At 34.3% G+C, this 18,062-nt stretch overlaps 1 protein-coding gene across 5 annotated transcripts in view; it reads left to right on the forward strand.

The window, feature by feature from the left end:
- Positions 1-18,062, forward strand: part of LOC6045140 — a 52,041-nt gene continuing 33,979 nt past the window's right edge. For 3 of the 5 annotated variants that reach the window (XM_038262739.1, XM_038262741.1, XM_038262740.1), the window contains exon 1: positions 2-176. The gene's annotated coding sequence lies outside the window, so the exon portion shown is untranslated. Of the gene's footprint in view, positions 324-18,062 lie in introns of all 5 variants that reach the window. The other 2 variants (XM_038262742.1, XM_038262738.1) reach the window with 2 other exon arrangements.

Consider the following 18,062-nt stretch of genomic DNA (forward strand, 5'->3'; position numbering starts at 1 on the left):
ACGTGGGCAGTCAACATCGCTGCTCTTCCAGCACAAAGTAAAAGCTTACTGACATCGTCTCGAAAAAGGTGGTGTTTTCGTGGAAAATTTGGTGCCTCGATGGTTTCCGAGAAGTGTGATCTCGATAGACGGGCAGTGTTTTGTGGTGTTTAGAAATCAACAAGAGCGTCAGAAAGGTGGTCATTGATTCGGAGAAAGTTGCGGGATTACTTTTTTTTCGTTACTTTCTAACCCCGGCCGTGGATTGATTCTCGGAAGAATAATCCGAACGTGATTTGGGAGCAACGCCAAAAGTGAAGGGCATTTGGAAAAAAAAGTCGTGGGTGAGTCCGTGTATTGATTTTTAGTAATTTCCACGAGATATGGTTGGTGTGAGATCATGTAAAGTTTGATAGGCATATGCAACTGAAGGCAACTTTGCTCGTTACCTGCTATATGGAAACGTAAAGCAAAACTAAATTCTTAATTTATTCATAAATAAAAAGAAACAAGAAACAAGAAACAAGAAACAAGAAACAAGAAACAAGAAACAAGAAACAAGAAACAAGAAACAAGAAACAAGAAACAAGAAACAAGAAACAAGAAACAAGAAACAAGAAACAAGAAACAAGAAACAAGAAACAAGAAACAAGAAACAAGAAACAAGAAACAAGAAACAAGAAACAAGAAACAAGAAACAAGAAACAAGAAACAAGAAACAAGAAACAAGAAACAAGAAACAAGAAACAAGAAACAAGAAACAAGAAACAAGAAACAAGAAACAAGAAACAAGAAACAAGAAACAAGAAACAAGAAACAAGAAACAAGAAACAAGAAACAAGAAACAAGAAACAAGAAACAAGAAACAAGAAACAAGAAACAAGAAACAAGAAACAAGAAACAAGAAACAAGAAACAAGAAACAAGAAACAAGAAACAAGAAACAAGAAACAAGAAACAAGAAACAAGAAACAAGAAACAAGAAACAAGAAACAAGAAACAAGAAACAAGAAACAAGAAACAAGAAACAAGAAACAAGAAACAAGAAACAAGAAACAAGAAACAAGAAACAAGAAACAAGAAACAAGAAACAAGAAACAAGAAACAAGAAACAAGAAACAAGAAACAAGAAACAAGAAACAAGAAACAAGAAACAAGAAACAAGAAACAAGAAACAAGAAACAAGAAACAAGAAACAAGAAACAAATAGAATGCTGTACGAAATTAAAAAAAAAATGTAGGGTAATTTTAATTTGAAAGCGTTTACTAACCTTCAACGGTAAATAAAATTTCCAACTGTCACCCGCCGTTATCGCGAAACAAACATTTTAGTTAACACCAATGTGACAAAAATCACCCACGCCCATCCCACACTCCGGCACTCCTCCCTCGCGGCAGAATTCTACAAACAAACACATTTTCGCCAACTTTTGAGGCGGCACGTGCGGAGTTTGATTGACGCCGCCGCTGTGGTCGAGATAATCGTGCAACAGTTTTTTTTGGTGCTTTCCAAAGGTGAACTGCGCCGCGACAAGGCTTCAAAAACAAGACAAAAATAGTCTATTCTACATGCGCGTGTGGTCCACAATCAGTTTAAAGTGGCTTTGGGTATCGGCGATGATTACTGACCCATGGCGATGACTTGGCAAGTTTTTTTTTCAAATCGGGAGAGACGTTTTTTGAAGTGTGCAATTAAACGAGTTCGGATACTTAAAACGCCATTTGGTAGTCTCTGAGCGCTTTACAAACAATGACTTTGCATATTGAATGTCGCCAGTCTGTTTTAGAGCATAAAACTGAAATCACACGATATTCACCGTTGCTTAAGTCTACCTCGAACCAAAATTTTATCCATGGAGCAATTCTCTACGAAATCTGTCTTTTTTTTATTAATTTTAATTTTTGTTTTTTTAATCGGGCTGAAACTTTTTTGGTGCTTTTGGTATGCCCAAAGAAGTCATTTTGCATCATTAGTTTGTCCATATAATTTTCCATACAATTTTGGCAGCTGTCCATACAAAAATGATATATGAAAATTCAAAAATCTGTATCTTTTGAAGGAATTTTTCGATCGATTCAATGTCTTCGGCAAAGTTGTAGGTATGGATAAGGACTACACTGAAAAAAAAATGATGCACGATAGATTTTTTTTTATCATTTTTAATTTAATTTTTTGTCACTAAAACATGATTTGCAAAATACACTATTTTTTATTTTATCATTATCCGATATGTTTTAGGGGACATAAAATGCCAACTTTTCAGAAATTTCCAGAATGGACAACAAATTTTCGACCGAGTTATGAATTTTGAATCAATACAGATTTTTTTTTAAAAAAATCGAATTACTGGTCGCAATTCAAAAGGGCCAAACATTCAATATAACGCCATTTTGAAATGTTACTCTTGATTTAAAAAAATTGAAAATGTTGTTTTCGAAAAGATCGGAAAATTTCACGAATGTTTCAAATTTTATCATTGAAAATCGGACCATGCCCATTCTTGGAATTTCTGAAAAGTAGGCATTTTTTTTTTTCAAGTGTTTTTTGCAACTCAAGTTTTAGTGACAAAAGATAAATTAAAAATAACCATAATTTTTTACCGAGTATTATTTTTTTCAGTGCAGTCCTTATCCATATCACGGAACGAAATCAGGTCGGCGGATCCGAAAATTTTTCGCGATGAATTCGAAAACATTGGCTGTTTGCGGAATCAACAAAAATGTTTCCGATTTTGAAAGAATTATTTCCTACAACTTTGCCAAAGACACCAAATCTATCGAAAAATTCCTTCAAAAGATACAGATTTTTTAATTTTCATACATCATTTTTGTATGGACAGCTGCCAAATTTGTATGGAAAATTATATGGACAAAATAATGATGCAAAATGGCTTCTTTGGGCATACCAAAGGCACCAAAAAAGTATAAGCTGGAATAAAAAATACAACAAAAGCAATCGAATGACCGAAATCTGAGAGAATTGCGCCATGAAAAAAAATCCACTGCAAAAATATTCAGAAAATGTAAGCCTCACGGTGTGTTTCGTGGAAAAAACTTAACATAAAAAATCCGGCAATTCTGATATTTGGCACCATGAAAAAGGGCTCTTTCCAAAATTTTGCAGAGTGAATTTTCGCTTACTTTTTCAAAAGGTCCTATCAGCATACGAAACTCATGGCTCATTGGTTGTTTTGAAAAATAAATCTAGAATTGACACATTTCATCTAGGATTCCTGAGCGTTTTTATTTTAATTTTTGTTCGATATTTTAATTTAGCTTTTTTTAAAAAGTACAAAAATTATTGTTGAAACAGGATTTATTTTAAATGAAATTCATGGAAATTATTTTATCAGAATCACTACAATCATCTCTCTAGGCGGAGGATAATCATAATCATCTGGGAAATGAATCCATATTTTTTACAAGAAAGGCACTTCTAAGTGCAATTCTTTATGAAATCAATCTTTTCAAAAAAAAAAAAAAATAAAAATAAAATATGTTTTGTATTTTTTTATCCGGCTGAAATTTTTTCGGTGCCTTCGGTATGCCCAAAGAAGCCATTTTTAATAATTAGTTTGTCCATATACTTTTCCATACAAATTTGGTATGGACATGATACATGAAAATTCAAAAATAGGTATCTTTGAAAGAATTTTTTGATCGATTTGGTGTCTTCGGCAAAGTTGTAGGTATGGATAAGGACTACATTGAAAAAAATGATACACGGTAAATTTTGTTTGGTGATTTTTAATTTCACGTTTTGTCACTAAAATTTGATTTGCAAAAAAACACTAATTTTTTTTTTCCTGATATGTTTTAGAGAACATCTAATGCCAACTTTTCAGAAATTTTAATAATCGTTCATTGACAATCATTTAAAAGCTTAAATCATTGTGATGTTTTAAGACACAAACCAACAATACAATCATTGATTTATCCACTTTTAGTAAAATTAAATAAATAATTTTTACGAACATAATTTAAGTTGTCCATTTATGGGCGCCATCCATTAACCCGACACTTTGTTTTTAAACTGACCAAAATTTTTCTTTAAATTTTCGTAAAGTGCAAAACTCCGTAAATTAGATATAATGGGGTCTAATTTTGGTTCTACACTGAAAACAGGGACATCAATCTAATTACTGAAAAAAAGCTCACGATTAAAAACAGATTTTTATATTTTTAAAGGATGTCTTGTCTGCCTCGGTGGTGTCGCTGGTAGGCAGTTGGACTAACAATCCAAAGGTCGTCAGTTTGAATCCCGGGATGGATGGAAGCTTAAGTGTAAAAAGACCTCAACAATCAAGCCTTCGGACACCTAGTTTCGAGTAGGAATCTCGCAATCGAGAACGCCAAGTCAATGCTGTAGAGCGATTAATTTGATTTTGGATTTGTTTTTTGTATCAATTTGACAATTCACAGCAAACATTGTGTCATAGTGTATTTAGATTTTTTAGCCATCGTAAAGCTTCCTGAAGGGTTGCTCACACGCGCGCCTTGCTTGCTGGTAAAAATGTATCTATTTTTGGTATTTCTCACATCTTTCTTTTGTAGTGATAACTTGAATAAGAACTGCAAAATAAAGTTACAAGAATTTAAATGAATTATTCCAAAAATACGAGTTCTTACCATACTCTCCTTTTCGAGTATTTATTTGTTATTTATTGTGCCTCGTGCGCTCGTGAAGCAATCACTTTTTCGGGCCGTCCATCGTTTAATTTATAGAACGAGGATACTTTTTCGCGCCAGACTCTCCTCTTCTTGGAACAAAAGCGACACGACGGGAAATGTTTGGCATAATTTAAGAATTAAAACTGCCCTTTAATATTTTTTTTCAATTGCGTTGGAAACATTCCGGAATTGTTTTTATTAGTTTCGTATTTCAAAATCTTTTTGAAATTTTGATTTAGGATTCAATCAATTTGGAATGGAATCAGTTTTTTTTCTTTTTGTTTTTTTTTTCTTTCCGTGTATATCAAAAATAAACTCAACAAGAATAACAACAATCGCTTGGTGGCACGTGTTGTTCGTTTTGGACTAGTCGAATATTTAATGTTGATGGATGGTGTCTGGTAGGAGTTGGTAACAGTGATCACTAAAGCGCAGTGGTGCTATCAATTATGGAAAGTTTGCTTTTCGATTGCCTTGATGTGCGAGATGGATGATGACTAATTGATCCATTTTGTGTCGCACAAAATGCTTTTAAAAATATGTATAATATTATAAAGGTTCATCTTTTTATTGGTAGTAAAATAAATTAGACACGACAAACAATTGATTTCAAAGAAAAAATTGATAAATTGATCAAAACACCATATCTTCATTGTAAAATAATTACTTAACTAACCTGGCTAAATGTTGTTTTTTTTTTATATTTAAAAATTTATCAACCTTTTGATGACTGTTAAATAATTTCAGTTAATTAAAAATACTTGATCCGCAAAAGTAATTTTGCTAAAATCCCAAATTGTTTGAATTTCATTCCACCTCAAAACACTCCAAATGCACCTGGGGGAAGGTGGGCGCGGTCCCATTCCACACGAGACACTGACTCTGCGGCACGTGTACGCCGCGAGAGAGAGAGAGAGAGAGATGGCGGACAGGTTTCGTAATAATATCTAAGTAGGTCTTTCAGTCCCTCCCCTCCCTTTCCATGCCCATTTGCGTCGTCGTCGTCGTCGCGACGTGGCCTCATTTTGCGCGCCAGCAATGCCACTAGGATCGCACGTGTCGCATCATTTTGGAGGGCTGGGCTGGGAGAAACGTGAGAACCAATTTGGGGTGATTTACCTTTGCTGTCACTTTCGGCTCTCTTTGTTTTTGATGTTTGAGTTTGTTTTGGGAGGCATTGGGAAACATTGTTTCAGCTGATAACACTTTGTGGTGTTTGCTAAAGTAACAATTCTAAAGCCTAAATAAACATGGCCTTTTCATAGAATAATTGTAATATTTTTTTTCTATGTTGCAGAAAATTAATTGTAAAGGTGGCGACTTCCATCATTGTTATCATTTTTCGTTCGAAAGTATAAATTTTGCTTCCCTGACATTATTTTAACTACCGTAATCAGGGGAGAATCGGGACAAATGGGACGAATTGGTGAATCTGTTTTACAATATTTTGATTTTTTTTTTGGTTTTGGTTAGAACGCATACAGAACGACAAAATTAGCCGATCGTTTTGGGACCATCCATAAACCACGTGTACATTACTTTTGTGTTAAAAACATATGTTTTCTTATAAGGAACTCGTGATTTTTCAAGGCAGAAAAATACAAATGTGCAAATTTATCAATATTCCAGTACACTTTTTTTTTAACTTTTTCAGTCTTTATTGAGGTAATACACTCAATCATTTACATTTTTTTCGGTGAATGTGTACAGATTATGTTGGACACAAAATGTTGAAAAAAAGTTGAAACTCGAATAAGAATAAGAAATTTAGTTATCAGTTCTGCAAATTAAAGTTTATTGGAAACTTCAGTAAGGCAAGTACATATTGTTCTAAAAATTTGTCCTTCATACAAATTTCAAATTCAAAGCAAAATTTCCAAAATGTTGAAATAAGGAGATTCACTATATGCTTTGGGTTTGGGCGTCCGTGTTTGTTGAGGGTTGTGGAAATTTGTCATCCAAAAAAGATTTTCAATTAAATTTTATTAGTTTTCAATCAAAAAGCTTGAATATATATTTATGTCAAGTTGATATAAACCATTTGAAGATATGTACAGATTTTTGAATTTTTAGAAACTAACTAAATTTAGTAATATTTTCATTCGCTTTATTAAAAATTTTACTGCTATTTTATTTGAAAGGTATAGTAAAAAAAATAAAAGAATCAAGTTTTGTTTTATTCAAAATAAAATGAAGAGTATTTTTTAGCTTTGGAATTTTACCGATATTTGTTTATTTGGGTGGATGATTCCAGTGAAAGTTGAAAAAATACTACTTTTTTGTTTTCTTTTCTCATTTAAAATAATATTTTCAATTTTGTTAAAAATTATATTATTTTGCTAATTGATTTTAAATTTAGTTTTTGAAAAGTGAGCTTAAACCGTTAAAAAATATGGTTAAGGGGTTACATACATGTAGAAAATCATAAAATTTCATATTACAGAAAGTTCACTAAATTCACTAAAAAGATGATTTTCAATCACTCCTGAAAGTTTCATGAAGATATTTCGTGACTGAACTGAGTAAGAGACGATTTAAGTTCACTGTTTTGCCATGCCCAAAGCGAACTGTCAAACGAACGTTTTTCTCTAAACACCGAGTTGATTTACGGGTGCCACGATATCTCGAGATGGGATGGACCAAATTGGCTGAAATTTGGGGTGAAGACTCCCAAGACATATCCCGTGTGCATGACGAAGCCCGATTTGAAAATTTTGCTTTTTTTTAAATATCAAAAATTAATTCAATTTTTATATGAAAAACATAAAAATATTTTTTTTTTAACTAAGTTTTTGAAAATTGGCCTTCGTCATGCACACAGGACTGGTTTACCGATTCATCACGAAAATTTTGAGCTAATTTGGTCAAAGCAGTGTTGAGATATCGTACCACATGTTTTTTGAAACTGCTAACTTGAAATTACTATATCTCGGCAATGGTTCACCCAAATGTTTTCTTATTTATTTTGTTAATAGATGAAAATGTATATTTTAATGTCCTGCAAAAAGATTTAAAAAAAAAGTTTAAATGTGTGCTCCGACCAACCTCTAACATTTTTGACGATTTACATGTATGAAACCCCTTAATGGGCTAGATGTCGCAGAAAATTCAATTTAATGTACTCATTTTGACTGGACAAGTTTGTAAATCTTGCTTTGATATGAAATTCAATAAAATGCAAAATGATATAACAGGAGCATATTAGCCAAAAAAATTTAGCTTTTTTAGTCGAATATTAAAAGAGCAGTTCAGTAAAGGAGATAACGCGTGCCCTACATTTTGTTTCAAAATATATATAGAGTCCATCCATAAACCAAGAGGATTATTTTTTTGAAAATTGGGAGAATTATTTTTTTTGTGTCGCATTCAAATTTAGTGAAGATTTTCTTAGTTTATTGAAGAACAATATATAATGAAGCATAAAAAATAGTTTCTGTGATTTAAACATTGGATTTTCAGAGTTATTTTAACATCTTTCAAGTTTCGCGAAATTTGCGTGAAATTTGGTGTTTTGAAATTGAGGTCCACGCCATTTTCGAGCGTGAAAAATCACTAAGCCTATATAATATATAAAGCATATTGTTAATCCTCGTTTTTCAACATGGAACAACATGGAAATTTTGCTTAAAATTTGAAATTTTTATGGGGGGAATTCCTTTTTAACAATTTGTACCTGCCTTACGGAATTTTTCAATAAACTCTAATTTGCAGAACAGATAACTAAATTTTCCAAATTTGGTCAATTTGAATTAGTCAAATTTCACGGACAAAGCTGTAATAATAATTATGTACGCAATGTAAACAATAACAAACAAGTTTTGTTTGACACAGTAGGTCAGCATTGTCCAAAATTTGGGTTGAATTTGGTTGCCGGAGTCCCGAGTTATAATTACAAATATTCACGATAATCGGGTATGATGTAGATAGTAAGTGTGTCAAACGCGTTATGACCTGAAATCCCTTTGGCCAGTTGTCACACTTACAGCAATTTTCGGTGTGAGTCAAGATTGCACGACGAGATTAAACCTCCTTTCAAATGAAGACAATGCACGGAGTTTTTTTTCGTTTTTATTGAATATCGTGATGATCAAAAGGTGATACAATTTGGCTCAAAATGCACGTGCGACAAGATAGCATGACAACGACGAATTGGTAAAGCAAAAGATGCCAAATAGTTAGTAAAAACCTTCCAAAAACTATTTTAAGAAAAAAGCTAAATAATGTTTTTTTTTGTTTTTAATTGTAAGTATTTAATAAATACTATTGATAAACCTGAAGATAACGATATCAAAGACTGATTTTACATAGGCATGATTTCAAAATGCTGTTAGTTGAACTAACCCACTAGTGAAAAAAAATTACAAATTCTGCTTAAAATTGCTCACGTGTTTACATTTACACTGTTATCCAGCAATTTCTCGGTTTATTTTTTGTTCATCCAACATTAGCGAGCGCGGATCTCTCCCCGAGGGGCTGGAAGCGGATCCAACCACCCACATTTATGGGCGCGTGTCACCCGTGAACATGCTTGCGCGCGGACACGTGCTTCAATGATGCACGACGCGCGCCTTCCCCCCGCAGGTTAGGTCCTCTCTCCGGAGCACTTCATTTCCCGGAACTGGGTCAACAATCGTGAATATTCGCCGGAAAAAGGTCGCTAGTGGGTGGTTCGAGGCGATGAGAGGATGGAAACATTATATTTTTTTTACTCAGTAGGCTGAAAGTGTCGTTTTGACTGTCACACGCGCGGAACCAAGTCAGCGTCAGTCTGCGCTGAGTACATTAGGGTGGTCCAAAACTATTGTAATGTTTAAGCAAATGTGTCATGATATTTTTTTTAAAATTTCTTTGATTTTTTTTATTGAACTTTTAAGCACATTAAACATCAATAATGACTTGAACCTATTGCTACATAAATGTGGCACCGTCGGAAGTAGTACATTTTTAACTGATCACGTGTTCACCTTTCGATTGAACATGCCGTGTCGGATGGATTTACCCGGGAGCACATTGCCGTAAACGAGTCCCGCACTTTCGCGATACAGAGCGTGCCCTGTAACGCGGTCGAAGTCCAATCAACGACGGTGGCACATGGCCAAACCCGCGAGCTTTTCAATCACCTGTCAGCGCATTCGCTAGTTTTATGCGGTTTCGTGGCGGTTGTATGACTGTTTAAACGTGAAAATCAGGGGATTAATTTTAGATTTTTTTTTTTTACTCTTAGACGTAATGATGCAATATTGTCCACAAAACCAAATACAGTCGACTCTTTGGCTGTCGATCTTCTCGATATCAATATTGCTCCATCTATCGATGAATTCTTCAGTCCCTTCAAACTGCATACTTCGATTGGCTTTATTCCTCGATATTTTCTCTTGCTTGAAGGTCCCTTGGATTCTGTTTGCTTTAAAAATCTCTTCCGGTTGTCAATAATTTCACTTTCTCATGGCTTGCATAGACATTTTTCTTGGCGAAATAAAGCTTTGAAGGGTGTTTGACATTAGTTTGTTTTTGTTTGATGGACGTTGCAATGATTCTCTCCCATAGCTGGGTATCAAGTAAAAATATTTTCAATCAAGTCTTCATTTTGCATCGTTCTGTAAACTGATGATTCTCTTCCTCGACGGTCCCTTGGATATTGACAAAAACGCAAATGGTTTGTCAAAACCAAATCTGAAAGTAGCGAACTCTTATTATACTTCAATTTTAAATATATTGTTGCACAAAATGTTTGACTTGCAATCGAGAACTCTACTTTCAAAAATATTGAATAAAAAATCGCGATATCACGCAATAGTTATAAGCAAACCCCTTATGTTCACATATCATTTTTTTTTGTAATTGTTTGCTCTACAACTTTGAAAAACGTTGTAACACTCTGAAAAATAACCCTGCACAGTAAAAATCACGAAATCTAAAAATTTTAAATTTTGTTCTATATGAAAAATGACCTTTCTGGGTTAATGCAGATTCGAAAAGTACATTAAATTTCCCTTAAAATGACATGTTTCAAAAAAAAGCTAAGTAACGGAAAATGGCAGAGTTTTAAAACTTTTTTAGTGTTTTTTTCGATGAAAGATACGTTTTGCCTTCCTCACTGAGGTAAGGCTATAATCCTACTCTAAAAATGAACTTTGTATAAAAACGTCGTAGACCCACCTTCATGTGTACATATCGACTCAGAATCGAAAACTGAACAAATGTCTGTGTATATGTGTGTGTGTATGTGTGTGTGCATGTATGTATGTGACCAACAAACTAGCTCATGTTTCTCGGCACTGGCTGAACCGATTTGACCCGAACCTGTTGCATTCGACTTGGTTTAGGGTCCCATAGATCGAGTTTTATACAGATTAAAGTTTCGATAAGTAGTTCAAAAGTTATGTATAAAAATGTGTTTTCACATAAATCCGGATCTCACTTAAATGTATGTAAACTATATCCGGATCCACCATCCGACCCATCGTTGGTTAGTTTATCAAAAGACCTTTCCAACTAGCCTAAAACATTGAAGATCTGGCAACCCTGTCTCGAGATATGGCCACTTAAGTGATATTGATGTACTTTTTGGAAGCCGGATCTCACTTAAATGTATGTAAACTATGTCCGGGTCCACCATCTGACCCATCGTTGGTTATGTTATCAAAAGACCTTTCCAACGAGTTCAAAACATTAGAGATCTGGCAACCCTGTCTCGAGATATGTACACTTAAGTGATATTGATGTGCTTTTTGATGCCGGATCTCACTTAAATGTATGTAAACTATGTCCGGATCCACCATCCGACCCATCGTTGGTTAGGTTATGAAAAGACCTTTCCAACGAGTTCAAAACATTGGAGATCTGGCAACCCTGTCTTGAGATATGTACACTTAAGTGATATTGATGTACTTTTTTACTCCGGATCTAAAAAAGAGATAAAATTTTGGAATCTGAATGAGATGAAATTTCATATCAGCCATTGTTGGTAATAAGTGAGGAAGGCTCCAACCACATAGGTGGATTAAGTTAGTTTTTTTTTTGAAAAGTTAGTCTTGATTCAATTTTTTAAAGTATTGTTTTTGAAAAGATCGAAAATTTCACGAGTGTTTCATGTTTTAACATTGAAAATCGGACCATTAGTTGCTGAAATATCAACATTTGAAAATTGTGGGTTGTTTGGGTGAGATTTAGAAAACTTCAATTTTACTGTTTCTTTTTCTTAAAACCGCTGTGTCTCAGCAACCAGATGTCCCATCTTCAAAGTCTCTTAGACAATTTTATAGCCAATTTTCTGAACATAAAAAAAAATATTATTAGAAATGGTCACTCATGACCACTATTTTTTTAAATCGAAAAACTGCAAATATTTCGCTAAAATCAAGTCTTCCGAGGCTATATCTTGAAAACGGAGCCCTTTATCAAAAAATCTGTAAAGCACTTTTCGTTTGCCAATTTAATTTTACATAATACAAATGAGTAAAAATTTTTTTGTATAAGATTTCGATTCACTACTTTTTCAAAAATTTATAACTCTGCGGCAGATTTTTCGACCATGTTTCTCTATGGCTCAAAAATTGTGCGGGTTTTTCTCCCCTAAAACATATACAAAAATCTCGAAAATAAAAAAATACGTATTTTGGAAAATTGAGTTTTTGTGAAAACAAAGTTGATTAATAAATCTGCAAAAAAAACGTGTACCTATTTTTTTCTCAATAGTCCTAATCAATACCTACAACTTTGCCGAAGACACCAAATTGACCAGAATTCACTCAAAAGTTACAGCTGTTTGAATATTTGATGACACAAAATAGCTTCTTTAGTCATAGGGAAGGCCACAAAGTTTGCGCCAAATAAAAAAAATACAAATAAAATCAATTTCCGGTTTTGGAAGAGAATTGCTCATATATAAAGTTGGGCCGAACCTGGGTGCTGAATAGTGGTTCGCAAAACGGCCTAAATTGTAAACTGTCAAAGTGGAACCAATTTACAGTTCGCCAAAAGTAGAGAGTATTGGTATCGAACATTATTTTTTTTGTTTGTTTTTGCAGCAATGAAAAATTTGCGGTTTTGAGGACCTGGAGTTGAAGTCAAGAAATCTTTAAAAAGTTTAAGGCGAGATCGTTTTTTTTATATATATTATGAAGTTCGTCGTCGCTCGCAAAAAAGAAAAACACCGATCATAACTTGAAATCACACACAATTAACAGCGAAAAAATCGAAAACTAGACAAAATATTACACATACCACTGATAATAAAAAAAACTAGCTTAATCCACCTATGTGGATGGTGCCTTCCTCACTTCTTACCAACATTTGGTGATATTATGAGTTTGGACACAAATTCTATCTATCTTCTATATGTATACAAAATTTTGACGGTTTTGTTCGAACGCCAATCAATTCAACACGGAACGTCCGATCGAGGTGCTCTTTGTTGCGTTGGGTTCGTATGGTATGTTCGTGAGTGCCAAAAAGTTACAACTTTGGCCTCTCTGGAACCGATTCCGGAAAATTTGCAGATTGTATGGGAAAGGTTAAACCAAGTTTTGATCACAGGAGGCTGAATAAGCAAAAAAGTCAAAAACGTCAACAAACGAAAAAAGGCAGAACGAACTTTGTCAGGTTTCTCAATAAAGAAATACACAAATGTAACTTAAGCGGTCATAACTTGAGACTGAGCGTTGTCAGATCTTCAATGTTTTGGACTCATTAGAAAGGTCTTTTGATTACCTTACCAACGATCGGTCGGAAGATGATTACATGCATTTATGTGAGATCCGGCATCAAAAAAGTACATAAATATCACTTAAGTGGTCATAACTTGAGACAGGGTTGCCAGATCTTCAATGTATTGGACTCATTGGAAAGGTCTTTTGATGACCTATCCAACGATGGGTTGGATAATGGATCCGGACATAGTTTACATGCATTTATGTGAGATCCGGCATCAAAAAAGTACATAAATATCACTTAAGTGGTCATAACTTGAGACAGGGTTGCCAGATCTTCAATGTATTGGACTCATTGGAAAAGTATTTTGATGACCTACCCAACGATGGGTTGGATGATGGATCCGGACATAGTTTACATACATTTAAGTGAGATCCGGCATCAAAAAAGTACATAAATATTACTTAAGTGGTCATAACTCCAGACAGGGTTGCCAGATCTTCAATAAATTAAACTCATTGGAAAGGTCTTTTGATTACCAATCCAACGATGGGTTGGATGATGGATCCGGACATAGTTTACATACATTTAAGTGAGATCCGGCATCAAAAAAGTACATAAATATCACTTAAGTGGTCATAACTTGAGACAGGGTTGCCAGAACTTCAATATTTTGTACTCGTTGGAAAGGTCTTTTGATAACCTAACCAACGATGGGTCGGGTGATGGGTCTGGATATAGTTTACATGCATTTATGTGAGATCCGATTCGCAACTCTGACACTTTTTTATACATAACTTTTGAACTACTTATCGGATCTTCAAACAATTCAATAGTGCAGTATGGGGCACCAAACCGGATCGAATGCAACTTATTTGACTCAAATCGGATCAGCCAGTGCCGAGAAAACTTGGCAAGAATTTTGAGCACCAAGGGGAATACGCACACACATACACACACACACACAGACATTTGTTCAGTTTTCGATTCTGAGTCGATAGGTATACATGAATATAGGTCTACGAGCTGTTTTTCAAAAGTTCATTTTTCGAGCAGGATTATAGCCTTACCTCAGTGAGGAAGGCAAAAAGCTCATTTACCAGTAAGAAAAAAGTCATGCTTGTGCTTGAACAGCCTCCTACTTTGTAGATGTAAACAAAGTGGGATCATTCGAAAATCACGTTACGCATTCTCTCTATTCATCACCCAGGGCCGAACATGGCTTAAACAGCTGTTCAAAAATTGCCTCATGTGCACCGATTCACTCCAGATGACGGTTGGACACACATACATGCTTTTCTAAAAAAACATAAACATTTTTAATTGAAAAAGTAATTCTCTTGAGGAATCAATCAAAAAGAGTACATCGATATGGAGCTTACCACTCCTTTTACTGGCTTTTGCAAATTGTGGAGTTTTTTTTTAAAAGGTTCAATAAACCAAATTTCCAATTGCTTTTTGGGTGTTTTTGAAAACTTCAGAAATGTACATTACCGGCTCTTTTCCCGGGCCCTACCGTCAAAACCACGTGTTTTGCCACCGTGAAAATCAACACCAACCCCGTTCTTGAACATGTGCCGGTATCAGTGTTGGTCGTCGGCACTATATGATACGGGACAGTTCGGCTCTTCGGCAAAGTCCTAGTTGCGGTGCCATCCGCAAATGACGCGTCGCTTCAGGAAGGATATGTGTTCAAAAAGTGACAAGAAGAGTCTAATTGCTACGTCATTTGTGATCGCCGCTTGTATATAATAGAACAAGCATGTCGTACCTCGTGGCGAGCCAGGCCCGTAATTGATGACAGTTTTGTCTCAGCTTTCGTTCTGGGTTGGGGCTCATTGTAATTGATTGCATGTCCGACATCTGTTCGTTGTACATCCGTTACTTTACGGAATTGTAACGTGAGCTTGCGAGGTGGATTTTTTTTTCTTGGTGTTGCACTAATGCCTCTAGCATTAAGTTTTATGACACAGAAGGGGGAGGGGATTTAGTGTCACCGGCTGGATATTGTGTGTTTTAGCAACACTATCATGGCGGTTAGATTTCGATCCAATTAACACCATTAGGCGGCGCAATAGAAGTCATTAAGGCACAATAAAATTAGATTGGAATTTAGTGTAGAACAGCTTTTGTGTTTTTATAGCTTTAATTTAAACATTTTATCAAATCTTATCTAGATGCTTGATAATGTTTTTTTTTTATATTACAAAGCACAACAAAATTATATCGTAAATTATGAAACATTTTCACTTACAAAAACTAAATGTAATCCATATTTATTATGGTGTGTAGTTGCTTCAAAGGTAAACAATTACGCTAAGGGTGTGATGAACATTGTTGCGCTCGTGGAGAACATAGACATCGATTGACACGTCTCGAAGACTCGAGATACCCGTGTGAGCAATTCACACACACGCTGGGTTTCAGTATCATTTGGAATTCCACTGTGACGAGATAATTGGCATATATAAGGCGCTGGAATTTACGCTTGGTGACAATGAAAGATTTGCGGAAACCTGTTCACCTAGAATTGGATTAACTTTGACTTTGCCGTTGAAACATGTTTGCTAAATCATTTTCAAACAAGTTGGATGACTTTTGAATTTCTCGAAAAGACCATAATACATTAACAATAATATCATATATCTACCTTACGTTCGCCAGATATTTTTACTCTAACGCAATTAAGCTCGATCTGTTAGTTGAAATTTCTTTAATAACACAATTCTACATTTTTAAAGTTGATGTCAGTAAACGCCTCAGTTTCATCAAGATATGATAGATTTAGCCTCCCTAAACACGCTCTAATTGACAAAATTAAATTTTAGTGCCCTTGCCAATAAATAAAATTATAAATTTGAGAGCAAATTATATGGAATTATTTTAAGCAACCATGCACACCCACGTTTATCGATGGGGGTACCAAAAATGGTTGCTTATATGAGGGAACGCATGGTTGTTTAACCTAATTCCGTTGGTTTTATATCCATATTTACAATTTTATTTATTTGCAGAGAATTCACAAAAATCATTCCTGTTGATTGGAGCGTTTTCAGGGAGCCCAAATCATTCATACTTTGACGAAACTGAGGCGTTTACTAACATGAACTTAAAAAATTTCGAGTTGTGTGATTTGAAGAATTGATCAGATCAGATCAGATTGAGATTGAATCAGATTATTTAGAATTTCTCTAAAAAACTCTGTTATGCATTTTGATAATTTTGTATTCAAGCGCTATTTTTAAAAAGTTTGAGAGTTTAAAGCCTGTTTAATGCATGAATAGTATTATAATGATTGATATATTTGAACCCAAAATCGTTCAACGTCAACGGAATTGCCCCGGGGGCATGTTTTACAGCCCGTTGACAACGTGCCGGAAAGCGCGTGTCACTGACATGGGTGAACGTATAATGCCCACTAACTGGAAGTGAACGTGCAAACAAGATGTAAAGCGTAAAGGTTCAACCGGTTCAAAAGGAGGCATCGATTGGTACACGTGACTTAAGGCGCGGTTTTAAACAAAGTTTCATTGATTTTTTTTCCGATTTTGAATGCTAATAACCTTGCTGATTGCCTTGCTCAACAAGGCTATAATTAGGCTAAGCGATTTTTCATGCCCAACAATTGCAATTTTCACAAGGACCATATATCAAAACACCAAATTTCATAAAAATTTCACGGAACGTGAAAAATGGTTAAAATATTGTTGAAAATCTTATGTTAATATTACAGAAAGTTCTTTTTACATCAATTCTACATTATTTCAATTTTTGATCATATTTTGTATTGATTTTTTTAAATATCTGATTTATATAGCTAATAGTTTTTATTTCTGATTTGCTTCTAAATTATCTTTTGAATTTCCAATTATCACGGAGACAATTTTATTAAATCATAACATTTCGTGAAAATTTTACTGGACTCAGACAAAATGTTGAATATTCTTAGGCCTGATTTCGTAGATCAAAAATAGTGTTATGTATTATCTTGAATAAACTATGTTTTAATCTTCTTATTTTTTGTAACTGTACCAAGCTCAACAAAAAAACTGTACTGTATAGTAAGTTTAGCTGAAAAACTGATAAAATATTTTTGGTGCTCCAAATATCAATCCCTGATTTCTCAATATTTTCTTTATATTCTAATGCAGTGGAGCAGTTCTCTACGGAATCGGTTTTTTTTTCTTTAATTTTAATTTTTGTATTTTTTAATCCGGCTGAAACTTTTTTGGGTGCCTTCGGTATGCCCAAAGAAGCCATTTTGCATCATTAGTTTGTCCATATAATTTTCCATACAAATTTGGCAGCTGTCCATACAAAAATGATATGTGAAAATTCAAAAATCTGTATCTTTTGAAGGAATTTTTTGATTGTATTGGTGTCTTCGGCAAAGTTGTAGGTATGGATATGGACTACACTGAAAAAAAATGATACACGGTAAAAAAAATTTGGTGATTTTTTATTTAACTTTTTGTCACTAAAACTTGATTTGCAGCAAAACACTATTTTTAATTTTTGTTATTTTTTGATATGTTTTAGAGGACATAAATGCCAACTTTTCAGAAATTTCCAAAATTGGCAAAAAATCAAACATTCAATATTACGCTCATTTTAAATGTTGGTCTTGATTTAATTTTTTTTGAAAATATTGCATTCGAAAAGATCGGAAAATTTTACAAATGTTTCATGTTTAAACATTGTGAATCGGATTTATAGTTGCTGAGATATCGACATTAGAAAATGGTGGGTTGTTTGGGTAAG

Source organism: Culex quinquefasciatus, chromosome 3, assembly GCF_015732765.1.
Source record: "Culex quinquefasciatus strain JHB chromosome 3, VPISU_Cqui_1.0_pri_paternal, whole genome shotgun sequence".
Lineage (NCBI taxonomy): Eukaryota > Metazoa > Arthropoda > Insecta > Diptera > Culicidae > Culex > Culex quinquefasciatus.